Genomic DNA, 15,160 nt, shown 5'->3' with positions numbered 1-15,160 from the left:
TTGTCACAGCCAGTAAGTAGCTGAGCTTGAATTAGAACCTCAGGAGTCCACTGAGTCAGAAAGGCCAGGACCTCAGCAACTGTCCTGGGCAGAGACCAGCATCCATGCTGGGAGAAAGTTGAAATGCAGCCACTTACAAAGGGTGGCAGGCAATTAGTAAAAATGTTTGAAAAATCAAAGAGAAAAATTTAGACTGGTGTCAAGGATAAGAGATCATTTTTTTTCATAGTCACCCCTCCTACCACACAAATAAAAGTCAGTGCAGAATAGATGAGAGGAAGTACCTCTCATCTGATGGAGGTACCTGGAGAGAGTCGTGAATATAAATAACACTGGGGTGTAGAGCAGGACAGTGCCAATCAAATGGCTCAAAGAACCTTCGGTCAGACTGGTGGAGTGGCTCAAGTGGTAAGAGTGCCTGTCTAGCAAGCCTGAGGCCCTAAGTTCAAATCCCAGCACTGCCAAAGAAAAACAAAGCAAACCAACCAAACAAAAACATTCAGTCAAGCTGAAATCAGATGGCCTGCACAGTCGCCTGACTGCAATCACGCAGGGAGGCAGGAAGGGGGTGGCATCCACACATGTGTCCCAGCCCTGACCCAGGCAGAGGGTGTGCTGAGCCCTTCCCATGAGCCATCTGGGTCAGCATGCTGACCCACCCCAGGTGTGTTTCCTGTACTAGAAACAAGAAAGCACCCGGCTCTCACAACACACTCAAGTGGCCCAAGGGGGTTTCTTCTTCTAGTCTCATGAGGAAAGGGGATGTGCTCACTCACAAACGTGATCAGCAACCACGTAGCAGTAATAAATTTGACTGTGAAATGACAAATTATATTCTGGTAAATTAATTTTCTTGTGAATCTGATAGAAATGAGTGAGATGAGCTGAGAGGGAACAAATAACATCCAGTTCTCAGGGCTGTTAGCTCATAGCAGAAATGGAACTTTCCAAGGCAGAGGTGACTTCCTAGGCCACCCCAGTACCAGTCCCTGGCACACTGCCTGGCATTTAGTTAAGTGCTCAGTAAGCATCACCATTATTATCCTAAGAGTATTTCTGTTAGTTTGTGAATTTATTTTTATGGCCAAGGGAATTTTTCTCTCTTTTAAAAATTACAGTATATCAATTGTACAAAGGAGTTTCTTTGCAATATTTCCATAATGCATATAAATGCTTTGGTCAAATTCACCCCCTCTTTTACTCTTTCTTGTATCCCCCTTTGAAAGCAATTTTAATGGTTTCATTATTCTATTTTCATACATGCATCTGAAGTACTTTAACTATATTTACCTCCCCTTCACTCTCTCTGATTTCATCCTCCCTCTGGCTTCCACTCGCAATCAGTCCTCCCCTTTTACACTTGTACCTTTTTTTTTTTTTTAGGTCTAGATTCCACATATGAGGAAGAATATGCAATATTTGTCTTTCTCAGTCTGGCTTATTCACTCAGCATGATGAGTTCCACTTCCATTCATTTTCCTGCAAATGATATAATTGCATTCTTCTTTGTGGCATAAACATATTCCACTGTACTGGCCAAGGGATTTTTCTTTTTTTCAGTACTGGGAATCAAACCCAGGGCCTCATGCATTCTAGGCAAACAATAAACCACTGAGCTACATTCCCCACCCTGGTCAAAGGAATTTTAAACATATTTTCAAACCATGTGTCCATACTCCTGCAAAGCAGCATGGTCCTCAAAGGCAGGGACCTGACCTTGCAGTGTGCCGCACACACACAGATTGCTCCCTGGAAACTGGCTATTGATGAACAGCCTACCTGGCGCTTGGAGGGCTGCTCCAATGACTGCTAAAATTGTGGCAGAGAGGACCAAGTTGTCTCCTGTTCTCATCTCTCCTTTCCATTCACATTTTTCTGCCTTTCCCTCCATCTTTCAAGTAGGCAGTTCAAGTTGAACTCTTTCCTTCCTAAGAGTTCCTAAACCTACTATATATTCAAGTCTTCAAATAATGCCCTAAATTTTCAATAATAGGGTGGAGAGGGGCAGCTCAGTGGAAGGATATAAGAAAGTGCTAATTAGACAGCCAGTCTACCTGTTAGCTGTTATGGTTTAGAATGTCCCCAAAAGCTCACGTGTTGAAGAATTGGTCACCAAGGCAGCAGTGTTCAGAGGTGGGGCTTTTGGGAAGGTGATTGTATCATGAGGGCTCTGACCTCATCAATGGGTTAATCCACTGAGGGATTCATAATTTTATGTCACTGGGAAGTAGTTGTTAGAAGTAGTTCATTGGGGCATGCTGCAGGAAGGTGATCTTGTACCCAGCCTTTTCCTCTCTTTCTCTTTCTCTGCCTCCTGTCTGCCATCAAGTTGGCCACTTTGGTCAACCATACGCTTCCTGACATGATGCTCTGCCTCACCATGCACCGGCCCAGAAGCGATGAAGTCAAGTGACTGTGGATTGAAACCTCTCCAGCTGTGAGCCCAGCAAACCCTTCCTCCTTTAAGTTGTTTTCCTCAGGTATTTTGTCACAGTGATGGAATGCTGAGTAACATATTAGTCTTTAGGAATGTTATCAGAAATCTCAAGCAGCATGATAAATTTCAGGTGTGTATGGGAGCAAGGGAATTGTCTTGATTTGGGGTGGTTCCTCAGTCGTTACCTTCTCCACTTTTAACATGAACCACAACCCAACCTAGAGAAGTCGGGGAAGTGCGGTTTAGTGAATGAGCCCAGGCTCTGGCATGCAAAAATCTGAGTATGTGACTGCATTGTAGTTGTTTTCCCTGTGTGTGGTCCTGGACTGGTTTCCAAAATAAGGGAGATCTTAACGCCTCCCTTCCTTATTGCTCAGAGATGTGTAGAGTAAGTCATTCTATATTCTACCTATGTTGTGTGTACACACATGTGTGCACATATGCATGTGTGTGGATCATGTTCACGTATTGTTGTACTGAATATACTCATTAATTGTAGAATGAGTCATTCAGTGATCCCCAAACTTTAGCATGCATCCGGATCACCTTAGGTGCTGCCAGGATCCACCTTGAGCTTTTGGCTCCATAAGTCTGGGGTGGAGCCCCAGAATCTGCTCTGCAACAAGTTCCCAGGTATTGCCAATGCTGCATCCCAGGCCGCAGGAAGAAAAAGGACCAGCAGATGGCGCCATCATCGAATCTAGGCCTCCCCTGGGAGGAACAGAAATGGGTCAGCTCAGGAATCAACCTACAGAAACATAGGTTTCCCCAAGCAAGAAGCTGGCTGCGGCAGCCTGGCTGGCTGCTCAGCCAAACAGAGAGCAGAAGAGAGGGAGGGAGCAGCTGGTGGGGGAGCAGTCGGAGCTCTTTCACCACCCAAGTCTCCTTTCACTGCTGGTGTCCTCAGAGAAGACCTTTATCCCACTGCTTCTGCCTAATGGTGTCCATCATAACAAAGAACAGATTCTTTCTTTAGAAATATTCTTGGAACTTCCTTTTCAGTGACCCCATTTGGGGACTGAACACTTAAATTAGAAAATCTTTCCTAAAGTTTAATAAAAATATTACTTTTGGCACCTGGCCCCTACTTACCTTGTTGGTATTACCTACCACTACCACCCAGCATCTGACCTAATAGAAAAAAGGCAGATCTGATGGGCTGGACATCTAAACTTCAGGCTTTCCCCATGTTCTGCCACAAAATCAAACAACACAAAGGAAAAGAAGCTTCCACAAGGTAGGGATTCAGTAAACACTGAAGAAAGTAGGCAGGAAAAAGTATTGATCTGATAGCCAGGGACCATCTCTTAGGGGAGAAAATGATGGGAGATTAGCTAATGCTGTGCAGTAGAACCTTCTACTACCTACACTATCCTGAACAGTGGCCACCGAGAAGTGAATTTTCAACTTTGTTTAATTTTAATTAAATTTAAGTGTCAGGCAGCACAGTATTAGCAGAACACCTTGGTGGATGTTTGGGAAATGATGTCTCTTGGGCCTTAGGACATGTTTGAGAGGGAGAAAGAGGTAAGTTGCTCTGCCTAAAAATATATGAAAATTTTAGGGGGCAATCCAACTAGGAAGGGAAGGGAGAGAAGATGAAGAAGAAAGTTCTGGAGGTGTTACAAGGAGTCAGTGATGAAGCAAATGGGAAGAATCATCAGTAAAATTCCTCTGGTGGCAGAGATGGCTCAAGGGGATTTTTAAAACTGCAATGCCTAATACTTAGTTTTAAGTCACTTTCTGAGCTGCATGGCAATGTCACTTCTCTCTGTTGCCCCATCTCTTCAGAAGTGTCTGCTCAACAATTGTGGTGGCAATTAGGGAGTGAAGGGAAGCTGAGATCTGGGGGATGTCCAGTGGGGGTGACTCATTTTAAGAAAAGTGATAGCAGGCATGGAAGGGAAATAAAGGAGAGAAGAAAAATTTAGCACAAGCAAGATCCAGGGGCCAAGAGGCTCTGCCAGGACTCTAGCATTGTACTGCAGCAAGGATGGAGATTTGGGGCCCAAATTTAAGTAAATCTTAAATGGACCTCCAGTAAATGGGAGGCCTTGAACATCCAGGCAACTGGCTCAGACCCATGCTTCCTGACCCGAATAGTATCACAGAGTGGCCATCTCTTGAATGGCCTCTCTGAAGACCTCAGGTGTGGATGAAAAAGACCATAACTACTGCAGGCAGACAGGAAGCAGAGACAATGGTGTCTTGCTGAATTTACAAAGCATGACATCATTTCTTTCTGGACCTTTGTATATCTCTGTGGTGTGCAGCAGCAATGAACTTTGTCCACCTGCTCTCAATTTCTGTAGTCAAGTGTATGTGTGTGTGAGTGTGTGAGGGAGAAGAGAGGAGACTGCAAAAGCACAGATGACAGGCATACTTCATATGCTGAAACACAGAGCCTCCCAGTCATTATCTATTATGCAGCCTTGGAAGATGACTCCCAAGTGCTGTAAATATGGGATAAACATCCTCCTGCAATTGATTTCACAGCAAACTCTCAGATGAGGCTCTGTCAGCTATCCCTTCCCTGCCTGGAACTCAGCAGTAAATCAAAAATTACTGCTTAGCAGCCACCTGCGACTTATAGTCACAAGAGCTAACTGTGTGACCAGGAAGGTTTGGATAGAGAATAAGGGAAAGGAGACAATACAGGTTTTCCAAGAGCAGGGATTCTGAGTTTTCCTGGTCCCTCTGTCTTATCAGAGCAAGGCCAGCTCTCCAGCTCCAACACATGAGAACTTCCTTGATCTTGCCTTCGCTCACATTATTTCCTGGTTCCTTCTTACTACATCCCTCGCCTTCTAATCCTGTTCTATATTAACCTCCCTATCCTCCTGGCCTTGCTCATGTGATCACACAAGCTTCCATCAGCACGGTTGCTCAGGGCAACTCCCAGTGGAGGTGGAGCAAGCAGGTACTTTGTACAATGTGATTTGATAGTATCACATTCTTTCCAGAAAACTCCTATTAAAATAATTAAGTTATCTAGGGAGGAGGGGAGAGAGGAGAACGAAAGCATTCAGTCAGAAAGCTGGCAAGAAAAATTCCATTATGTTAACTAGTCTTTGCTAGTCTAGGAAGGGAAACTGCAGGGTCCTGTCCTGGGAGGATGTGATGGAAGAGAGCAAATTTTAACAGGGGGCAAGGTGGGGAGTGGAGGAGAGGAGCAGGGGGAGAGATGAGAGGGAAGTGGATAAAAAAAGTGACTCTGAGAAGGCTTATACAATAAGTATGACATTTGGTAGGGGAGAGAGAAGAGAATGAATTCTGAGGTTTTCTTTTTTTTTGTAGTGTTACTGGGGGTTGAACTCAGGATCTTGCACTTGCTAGACAGGTGCTCTACCACTTGACTCACTCTGCTAGCCCTTTTGGTTATTTTTGAGATAGGATCTCATTATGCCTGGTCTAGACTGCAGTTCTCCTATTTGTGCTCCCCCTTGGATGACATACACCCCCCACTGCTTCCACTCATAGTTTGAGATGGGGTCTTGCAAACTTTTTACCCAGGCCTCCCAAGTTGAATCCTGAGTTTTGAAAGTCAGAGCAACAGAGTTTAAATTATGGTTAGCCACCATTGGGAGCCCATCTCAGGGCTTTTCTGATAACACAGGCCCCACCTTCATTTCTGGAATGTTTACTACAGCTAATTAGTTGGGCAGAGAATAACATATGCATGTTTGAAAGACATGATTGCCTGATGTTAAATATGAACTTGTCTGAGTATACCTCTGTCTGCTTTGCATTGTGAAAAGTAGAGTCTACAGCTGTTAGAGGAAGTAAGCATCGACACTGCTGTTTTTCTGCTTCAGGCCAGCCAGAAGGGACTGTCAGGTTATTGAGGACTTTAGGGCCCAGCCTGTCTGATGAAGATGCAGTAACCTGAAGTGACCTGATGAAGTTGTATGTGGATTAATTTGAGTTGAGGTCTACGTGGGTATGAACTGAGCACTGTGATGGATGTGAAGTACCTGGTGCTTGCAAGGCAGAGGTGAAAAAGCAAAAGGTAAAGGAGCAACACCGTCAATCACTGTCTGCCTTTAACTACAACCAACACTGTGATTTATCAAGCAATTACCATGTGCCAGGCACAGTGCTGAGTGTTTTCATACTTGGTCTCTTTGGATCATCATAGCCACTCTACAAGAAGCATTTTTTACTATCTCATTTGCAGATGAGGAATCCAAAGCTCTGTTAGCAAGGTAGACTATATGGCCTAACTGCTGGGGGGCATCATTTGAATCCTAGAATTTCCATGCTCAGGTCATTTGCTCTTTATACCTATATTCCATTATCTGTCACCAAACCGACCTGATAAATGACCTGAATCACTATATTGACTGGCAGGAAGACTAGGAAGAGATATTTTATGTCATGGGTATCTTGTTGGGTAGGGTTGGACTGTGTCCACCGAAGATGCCAGGTCAGTTCTCACTGCACCAAGACACAACCACAAGGAGCTCAGGTCACGCTGTGTCCTCCTCTCGTACTGCTGTCTAGCCAACTGAACACACAGAAAAAGTCTGCAAGTTTAGTTATTTTGGGCTTATTTTGTCCAGTGTCCTCAAAGGTGTTGACTGAGCACTGGGATAGGGTCATGGTAAGGAAGAAGGTAACAGTTACACCCAATATAATGATACTGAATTATCAATCATAGTGTATCTACCATGCCCCAAGCATTGTTTAAGTACTGTGTCTCACATAATCTTCACAATAATCCCCGGAATGATCACATCCATTTGTCTATGGAAAAGCTAAGCCTCAGAGAGCTTAAGTAACCTGTCTGTCACAGGAAATGCATCTGTGAGTCATGCCAAAGTGAACATGAGCTCAGCCCAGTCTCTTAGCCTAGATGTTCTGCAACCATGTTCTAGGCAACAAATAAATGTAGCAGAATTAATTCAAAGACTGAATGTTACAACTACACTCCTTTCCCTCTTGTGAATCTGAGGGCTCCTAGTCATTAGCGTGGCTCAGTTAGAGCCTGAGCATCATGCCTGGGGGAGATTGGACAAAGCCGTCCCTGTGGTGTCACTAAATCTATGAGGTCCCATGATCCAGTATGCTTTTGGGATAGGTAGGGCAATATTGGAAGGTCTGGAGAGCCATATTGGCATTTCTGAGGAAATCCTCAGTAGCTTTCTGAACTCTAAGAAGCACTTCTGAAGGAAAGTTCCAAGCTCTTGGTACCTACCACCTTACTGTTTTTTGGTTTTTTTTTGAGATCAAAAAGCAAAGAGCTGGGAGCCAAGGTGTCATGTCCTCTTCAACCCTCCTGACACAATCAATACTGAGCATTCTTCACTCACTCTTCCAGAAAGAAGTCTCCCTTTTCCTGTTGACTCTTCAGCCCAGTGTTTCTTCTCAAGAGTACCTTCCTTTAACTGGATCTTGAGATAATAAAACAGAAACTGTAGAAATTCAATCAAGGCAAAAGCCTCACTTAACCCAGCAGATCCCAGAAGTATTTAATAAGTTGCATGGAGAGTTAAAAAATAGATCCTGAGGCAGCTGATAAGAAAAACATTTTTAGCCAGGTATGGTAGTACATATTGTAATCTCAGCACATGGGAGGCTGCAACAGGATGATTGAGAGTTCAAGGCCAGCCTGAACTACATGGCAAGACCCTGTCTCAAACCAAACAAAGTCAAACAAGCAAATAAACAAAAAGAATAACATTTCTCACTGTATGCACAAGGAAGACTCACATAAGGAAACTCAGTGGTGTTGATGGTAGGTAAAATAAAATTTGCTCTTCTAGAGGGAAGTTGAACAAAAAAGATTCTGGATTCATCTAGTAATCACTTCACCAAAAGAAGTGAGGGGGAAGTGCCAGGAGTGGGGAAGGGGATTGCAGGGGTAGAAGCAGCCACAGACTTCCAGAAGAAATCTGAGTCCCAAGACAGCCCAGGAAATAATTACAGCTTATAGAAAAATCAATTGGCCTGCTTTTACTGAACACAGGGAGCACAATAGCTATGTGAGACCAAAAGACCAAGGAGAGTGCAGTGTACTGGAGAGATAAAAATAGCACACTTGAAACAATTAGAGAGCAATTAATGCCAAACTGTCTGGTTCTGACTCAAGTACAACAGGACTCCAGAGCGAACAGAAAGCCTGGGGAACTGGAATAGTCCTTGGAGGCAAAGCTCCCTGGAAAAGCTCTCTGGAGCCCCCAAGGTCTTAGGTGTCTGATGTTTTAAGGGAAGGATGTAGGAAGTTCAGTTTGTGCCACACAGCACAGCCTAAACTAACTATGGTCTCACCCTTCCAGAAGTTTCTAATTAAAAACAGAATGCAATGCTTGACCTATGACAGCTTTGCTGAACAAATAGACGACCGTAGTTGTAGGACTTCTTAGGGTCATCTGAAGGAGGAGGAGGGTAGAAATAGCAAGGTTGCAGAACTATTTCTTGGTCTACTATCTACTTTTTGAGGTCAGAGACAATGTATTCGTGCATATTTACTAAGACCCTGTGCTGGTCCTGTGGAATAGGAGGTCTGGGGACGAGGCAGACAGTCTACTAGCTTCAAAAACTTCATAGCAGAGTTTCTTTGGAACTCAGAGCCTGGTTATTGACATCATGCCTCAGATAACTGGGTATTCTTTCCCTGAACACTCATCTACTAAGTCAGTCATCAGTTTGTAGTCTGTAATGTGAGAGAAACTGGATATAAACAGGGTTATCCTCTGAAAATGGTTATGGTCAAATGAGGAGATAAATAACTACATCCATTAAGTGCAGCTCATAGCTGCTTTCATGGTACGTGTGCAAACTGTAAGGAAGGAGAGTTGAAGAGCAAGGTCCCCTAAGTTGGCCAGAGGAGCGACAGCTTCTCTTACAGGGGAATAAGTATCTGAGTGGATTCTGGAATGGCTCTGTCAAGGGCAAGAATGGTAAATGGGAATAATATGTAGGCAGATGGAAAAGAATGTGCAAAAGCTGGACGCATGAGGGGATAGAACAACCTGTTCTGAGAGTTATAAATAATTGAGGGTCATTGGAACATTAAAGTTCTAGAGGGAGAGGAGTGGAAATGAGTCCAAGTATGAATGACTCTGGCCATGGCAATGGGACAGATTGTGTCTTGTTAATGTTGAGTGGTGGAATGACAGGATAAGATTTGTGGAATAAAAAGAACATTCTGTCAGCTGCATGGAAGATGAATGGGGATAAGGGTAGGGGTGGAAAAGGATAGCTGAGGCAAGGGCAGAAAGACCAACAGGAGGTCATTACAGAACTGCATAATGGACCATGAGAGTCTTGTTTGGGGAAACAGATGGTGAAGAAGGAAGGATGGTGAGATTCTGGAGAGCCACTTACCAAATGAATGACAGGGTGAGGGCAGGAAGACCACTTCCACAGGCTGACTGTGAAGATAGTAGGGACAGAAGTCTCATGCATGAGCAAACAGTTCCCCTGTTGTCACTTTGTTAGGCTTCTCCCTTAACTTATTCTCTTTCTCTCTAAGATTCTGGAGCAGTACACCAAAGTAAGTAAACTCCCCTGTATTCTCAAGTTCTTTCTGGAATCCTGCCCCTGTCTTGGTTTGAACTGAAACGGCTTTTACAAGGGCACTGCTGCACCTACTTCATCTCTTCTGGAAGATGCTGTTCTCCCATCCCCCATTACCAGCCAGACACATGACCTCCACCCTGGCAAGCAGTTCTGCTTCCAGACCATGCTTGGTCAATCCCAAGATAAACATTGTTCCTTTGAAATCCACACCATCCTACTATAGCCCACCCTTACCCCCACCACACAGGCCCTGGTGTTTTTGCAGTGTAGGGATCAAACTATAATCTTTTAAAATAGATTTCCTCTCCTGGTTCACAGAAGACTTTAGTGCCTGGCTTAGGTTCTCTCTCCCTCCCCCTAGAGCTGCCATTATCCTGGTTTCTTAGTCTATGAAGTGGCCTGTACAACAGTTGAGCTTCAGTGTGACATTCACTTCCATTTTATTCACTCTGGGTTTTTCATCACCTGAAGTGGTTTTATCTCTGAAACCTTTTACTTATAGCTACCCTCTGATCACAGTGTTGTATCCTTCCTTTTCTCTAACTCCTTTGCTTCTACTCTACCTTGTCTTTAATTTTAATAAGGTCCCTGGCCATTTTGCCTCTCCATTTGCAGCTAACTACCAATCCTCTTCTTTCTTCATTTTCTTCTCCAATCAGTCTAGAAAACGTATTGTTTTCTTCATTGTCTTTCAGTTATCGTTGTTTCTCTTTCACCATCATCTTTTCCTCTTCCTTCTCCTCAACAATACCCCCATCTCTGGGTTAATCCAGCTACCTAATGCCTTTTTTTAAATTATTTTTTATACCTGGTTGCAGGCAAAAAACTTCCAAGGCTCCCTTTTGACCCCTTTCCCTACATGACTCCAAGTGATCACCAAGCCCTGCCAATTCCTCTCCTTTCTAAATCTCTCTAGTAGATTCTGTTACAGATTGATATGAAGTATCCCCCCAAAATGATCATGTGTTAAAGGCTTGGTTGCCAGCTTTGGGCTTTTGGGAAGTGACTGGATCATGAGGACGCTAATCAATTGATTAATTCATTGGTGGATTCATAATTTGATGGTTATTGGGAAGGAGTAGAAACTTTGTGGGTGGTAGTTGGTGGAAGGACATCTCTGGGGGATATTTTGGAGGACTGTATTCTGTCCCAAGACCCTTCCTCTCTGTTCTCTCTGCTTCCTGGTTGCCCTAAGGTGAGCAGCTCTGCTCAGCCATGATTTTGCCTCACCACAGGCCCCAAACAATGAAGCCAATTGACCATGGACAGAAGCCTCTGAAACCTTGAGCCAAATTAATCCCTTCCTCCCTTCATTTGGTTTTCTCAGGTAATTTGTCACAGCAATGAAAAACTGACAAAAACAGGTCCCCTCCTTTCTTCCCTGCCTTAGTTCAAGGACTCAATATTTTTCATTTATCTTAATTCCACTTAGTTGTTCTAACTGCCTGCAGTTTGGGAACCATTCAAAATTGTTTTCTGAACTATGTTCATTATATCTCTGCAGCTAGAGTGATCATTCTAAAATACTATTTTAATCATGGCACTCTCCTACTATATTATTTGAATGACTCTTGAAACTGTTTTGCATTATATATAAGACCCATTGTGATTTGGGTCCTCTCTACCTCTCTAGCTCTTTCTCTCCCTATTTTGTCCCAAGTCTTATCTCCTTCATTCTATCCTAAACTCTATTAAACTACTTGTAGGTTCCAAGGTGTCTCACACCTTTCCTCTTTGCTGCACAAACTCTTTGTTCGGTCTGAAATCTTTACCTCTTCAATATTTGGCCATTTGTTCTTCAAGAGTCAACTGTTATCCAGCCCAGAATATAGCACCTTAATATATGCCCAATTCATAAGATTTTTCCAAAAAAGCCCTTCATACTTATTCTGTCTCCTAGAATGTTTGAAATTGTTGCTTCTAAATGATGCTTGAGAATCATTATCTCATCTTTTCCATTCTGTCATCTTTATGTTTACTTTTCCATTGCTCCCACTAGACTGTGACCTTGCTAAGAGGAGGAATGTTACATTTTTCACCTTGGTCATGCTTAGCACCCAATACAGGTATTCCGTGAGCAATTGTAAATAAATAAATGGATGGGTGCATGAGTGAATGGGTGGAGATCTGAGCCTCATGGCCAACACAATACCGTCCTGGATTGTTGTTCTCTTCTCAAGTATTAGAGACAACCACAACTGCCTGCTCTGCAAATCTGGTCTCTCAGCCAACAACTCTGTTTCTAAACCACTCACTCTACTAAGAAGGCCTCCCTTGCCTTTCAGTACAGGGGAAATGAAGGCTGATGGGTCCTGCTGTTCCCCAGTGGGCTTCTTCATCAGGGACCTGAGAGGAAGGTCAGAGAGATGGACATGCACTGTGAGTTCTTTGAAGGACCAGACCTAGTGGCTTCCATGAAATACCTGCTTTACTCCTACTAAAAGGGCCCTGCAGATTCCAAAGGCTGACATTCTGCAAAAAGTTATAAGAGCCTGACTTTTATTCCTTCCTAACCTTCCTGCCATATTCTCGGCATGGTTATCAGATGTAATGATTTTTTTCTTCATTGGTGAAGAACCAAACCCAGGGTTTCATGCTTGCTAGGCAAGTGCTTTTCCACTGAGCTACACCCCCAAACCCAGCCATCAGACATAATACCCTGAAATATAGATATGATCAGGTTGTTCACTTACTAAAAAGCTTTTAGCGTCTCTCTCCTGCCTGCAAGACAGATTCTAAAGCCTGTAGCTTTTCTTCTTAGTCTGTTTTCTGATACTATAAAAGAATACCTGAGACTAGGTAATTTATAAAGGAAGTTTATTTAGCTCACAGTTCTAGAAGTTGGAAGTTCAAGATCAGGCAGCAGCATCTGGCAAGGGCTTTGTGCTTCACAGCATGACAAAAAACAGAAGGGCAAGTCGGAGTTTGTGAAAGAGACAAAACACACATGTGACTGCCTTGCTTTAAAGCAACCTGTTCTCATGGTAACTAACCCAGTCCTAGGAGAACTTCATTAATCCCTTTTAATGAGCCATCCCCTTTTCAATGTTTTACCACCTCTCAATACTGTCAAAATGGCAATTAAATTTCGAAATAAGTTCTGGTGAGGACAAACCACTTCCAAACTGCAGCACCTGTCATGCAAGACATCTTGCTTTCAGGTGGCAACCCTACTTTTCCAGTCCCGCTGCTCTTTGTACTCTGTGGCATTCCTTTATCTGGGTTGTGCAAATGTTTTTCCCCATCTCCATAACTTGGCTTCATTTGCTCCAGCCAACATGAATATCTTTCCAATACCTTTCCCCCAGGAGCTCTAGGGAGCCTCACCTAAACTCTCTTCTGTGAAAGGCCCAAGCTTTCTCCTCCCTTTCCCTTACAACATCCTCTCAGCCCTAGCAGAGACATCCCTGTGCTCTGCCAAAATTTTGTTCTTTCTATACAAAGAGAATCCATCATTCAGACACTGTACTTAGATGTCACCATGTCTGTATCTCTGGGCTGGATTAGTTGCTCTTTCACAGAATTGCCATCATGCATCATGACCGGGGGTGGGTGGGGGGAGGATGGGGTGTGAGATATACTTGAACCTGTGGATCTCATAATTTCTGTAATAATGAGACAACTTTTGCTGGAGTTTTAGTGGTTTTGATTATAGAGAAAAGACTATGGGTATTAGAGTCAGATAGACACTTGCTTATCATGTACTATTTGACTTTTATCTCCCAGCTTCATTTTTCTTATCAGTAAAACAGGAATGAAAATAACACTCTTGGAAGTTTGTAATAGAGATTAAATGCAATAATGGGTGAAAGACTTGAGTCTAATATTTGGCATATGATACTTTATACCAAGAATAATGTTAGTTTTGTTCTCCCTTCTATTTTGTAGCTCTTTGACTGTTATTCTTAAAAAGCTATTTAGTAATAATCTTCTAGTCAGGCTGAATCCTCACTTAATATTTTCTTCAAATCTTCAAGTTCTTAATATTGTTTTGATCAACACCCTCCTTGGGACAGCCTTCAATCTCTGTACTTCCTTTTCCCAGCATCATACACATTTGAGGGTCTTAAAATAGTAATGTGGTAGCAGTAGCAATATTAATGGTAATAAGTGGTAAGTAACACCTACTGAGTATTTACTCAATAGTGTTACCTAGCTCCCTGTTGGGCACGATATGTGCACTACACTAGCCGCCCTTGTGACTTAAGTATTATCTCTGTATCACAGATTGTGGAAACTGAAGTTTAGAGAAGTTAAAGAAACGTGTTGATGACCACACAGATAGAAAGCAGTAGTCTAGTTTAGAACCCTTTCCCTTGCTAATACATCCTCTTAACACTCTGGGGCACTCTTCCTTACCAATGGATTGCCATGGTGAGGTCAGATGCAGTACTCAGGCAGACCACAGGCTGTGAGGGGGGCTGTTTAAGATGACTCCCTGATATCTGTGCTTCGCATTGAGACACCACAGGACAAATGTCAACCCCACCAGCCTAGGCCAGAATGCTTCTGAGAGTCAGGGACAGCCTAGACCTCCTCCTCCTTTCCATACCTGCCCCTCCTTTTATTTTTGGAGGTACTGGGGTTTGAACTCAGGCCTCACACTTGCTATGCAGGCACTCTACCATTTGAGTCACTCCACCAGCCCTGTTTTCTGTTGGGTATTTTCTAGATAGAGTCTCGTGAACTATTTGCCAGGACTGGCTTTGAACCTGACCCTCCTGATCTCTGCCACCTGAGTAGCTAGGATTACAGGCGTGAGCTATTGAGTCCAGTTCCCTCCTTCCTTTCTGAAGCACAAACACCTGTATTGATGCACACTCTTGACCAAGGGCTCAAATGTGGGAGATGCATTGGATCAAACAATTGTCTCAGAAATAACAGAATCTGAACAAGGACAGGACTTCACAAGAGCAAGTGGCAGTGGTGTTCAAGGAGGAGGCATGCCACACTGAACCTCTCTGATGAGGTTTTCTTTGACTCCTGCCAACTACAGAGAACATTTAGTACCTGGAACTCCTGCCAAAGATCACACTCGGGGTTTGGCCCAGTTTCACAGTCATCCTTCTCCAGGGCCCCATTGTCAATTTCATTTCCTCATAGCTGTCCCCAGCACCGTGCCTCAGCAGCCCATTCAGCTCCCGCTGTTTCTTCTCCATGAGGCCTGACTTGCTGGGAACTACTGCTCTTCTTCTTTCT

This window comes from Castor canadensis, chromosome 2 (genome assembly GCF_047511655.1).
Source record: "Castor canadensis chromosome 2, mCasCan1.hap1v2, whole genome shotgun sequence".
NCBI lineage: Eukaryota > Metazoa > Chordata > Mammalia > Rodentia > Castoridae > Castor > Castor canadensis.
Note: the sequence above shows the minus strand (reverse complement) of the source record.